This window comes from Helianthus annuus, chromosome 16 (assembly GCF_002127325.2).
Source record: "Helianthus annuus cultivar XRQ/B chromosome 16, HanXRQr2.0-SUNRISE, whole genome shotgun sequence".
NCBI lineage: Eukaryota > Viridiplantae > Streptophyta > Magnoliopsida > Asterales > Asteraceae > Helianthus > Helianthus annuus.
In genome coordinates this window covers 17,340,516-17,342,749 of record NC_035448.2, presented here as the reverse complement: position 1 = coordinate 17,342,749, position 2,234 = coordinate 17,340,516, and the positions used below count along the sequence as shown (strand labels likewise).

Here is a 2,234-nt window from a genome sequence, read left to right as displayed (position 1 = left end):
AAGTTGAAATTCAACATCTTATATACATATGCATATATAACACCCAATTTGCAACAAAACCCAAAGATATATCGGTGAGATCGAAATGGAAGGAAATCACAACGATCGTAGAAGTCAGTACGTGTGGGACGATGAGTCTGATGCGAAGCAGGTGCACGTTTATCCAGCACAGGTCAACCGCAGCAGGATCAGAGATGGGTTGGACAAGACGAAAGCGGTGGCTGCAACCGGGTTCAAGAAGATCAAACAAGGATCGACGGTAGGATTCCATTGGATCAAACATAAGTACCAGAAAACCACCCATAAACAATCCTATTATTAAGAGTATATATACTACGTAAAAGTGGTGCATATATATTTTTGTTTTTGTGTTTTCAGAATGATGTTTTGTGTAAATCTAAATAGTTTGGAAATTTTGTTTGTTAATAAAAATGTAATATGATTGTGGTATTTTATTTGTTAAGTCATTTTATTTAGTAAAGCAAAACATCATGGGGGTGTAGCTCATATGGTAGAGCGCTCGCTTCGCATGCGAGAGGCACGGGGTTCGATTCCCCGCACCTCCAATTTTACAACTTTTTATTCGCAGGTGGTTTTTATAGTCGCACATAGATAAACCAAAATGATAGCTTTGGTACAAAGTTAAACGTGCAATAATAGTGTGTTTAGTTATGTATGTAATTGGATTACATTAGGGGTGTGTACGGTTCGGTTATTAGCCGTAATCGTAACCGAAGTCATCGTTTAATCGGTTCAGTTATGTTTAAATACATAAAATTGAGATATAAATAAATGAAATGAATGCATGAATAGATGTTTAAGTAACCGAAGTCATCGGTTAATCGGTTCGGTTAATTTGTCGGTTTTCGGTTAATTTGTAGGTTTTCGGTTAATTTGTCGGTTTTCGGTTAATCCGGTTAATTTGTCGGTTTTCGGTTCGGTTAATTTTCGGTTAATAACCAATTCAAACAAGGGCTAATTTTTTTGCTTAGAAATATATGTAATGGAGGTAAATATATGTAATGGAGGTACAAATACATGAAATGGATATATAAATAAATGAAATGGAGGTATAAATGCATGAATAGATGTTTAAATACATAAAATTGAGATATAAATAAATGAAATGAAGATATAAATAAATGAAATGAACGCATAAATAAATGAGATAGAGGTATTATTACATGAAATGGAAGTATAAAACATGAAATAGATGAGATAGAGGTATAAAAGTTAGAAATATATAAAGAAATAAATGATTCGGTTCGGTTCGGTTAATTTCGGTTAACCAATGGTAAAAAAAAGTATCCGTTAACCGACTTTTGGTTAATTCGGTTTCGGTTAATTCGGTTTCGGTTAATTTCGGTTCGATTTTATCAGCTTTCGGTTCGGTTTCGGTTAACGGTTCGGTTATTGCACACCCCTAGATTACATAGAGGGTACCATACACTTAGCTACCATCTAGATGTGATAATTACATAGCTAGTTTACCCATGGCATTATAGTCTAGTGGTATCTTGGTGGTGGGATAAGGCTTATGACCATTAGGTCACGTGTTCGATTCTCACAAAGGGGGTTTTCCCAGATTTATTGGGTTTTTCTCCTGAATTGGTGTATAGGCATTATTGCCTAGTGGAGATGGATATGATCGGGTGGTTCTGCTGGTGGCACGATGATACTCCAGTGGTCCGTCAGTGATCCAAATTTGCCGTTCAAAAAAAAAATTACATAGCTAGTTTAATAGTACGCCTTCGTCTATCGCCTCAACACTAAGGACCTCGCCGCATTGAAAAGTCTGGTGCTTTTTTTAATCATCTTCAAGATGAATTGGTCAATTAGCAAATGACACCTGATGAATTAACTTCTCTCACTAAGACTATGCGTTATTGGGGGTTTCGTTTAGAAAAAAAAAAAAAAAAAAAAAAAACGTCACAGTGCGTCACGTAGGCACACTTTTTTTTACACTTTTCATACCACCAAAGGGGTGTAGTGGAGGGGCTTCGTTGATGATTGTATGTCTAGATATGATTGGGTGAGCATATTGTTTAATATTAGAAGTACGTACCCCATGGAAACAAAAAAAAAAACACGTTGAAACATTGATAAAAAATGATCACATCGCAATGACATAGCCGGCATTTATAACACATCAAGCCTACATGACGGTCATTTTTTTTACCTTTTGGTGCAAACCACTATGCATAGTATAATTGATCATAAGATTTTGTTAGATG

At 35.7% G+C, this 2,234-nt stretch overlaps 1 non-coding gene across 1 annotated transcript; it reads left to right on the top strand.

Annotated features, from left to right (window-relative positions):
* Positions 1-493: 493 nt before the first annotated feature.
* TRNAA-CGC lies at positions 494-566 on the top strand. Its single transcript has one exon. It is a non-coding gene; the product is annotated as a tRNA-Ala (tRNA).
* Positions 567-2,234: the final 1,668 nt, after the last annotated feature.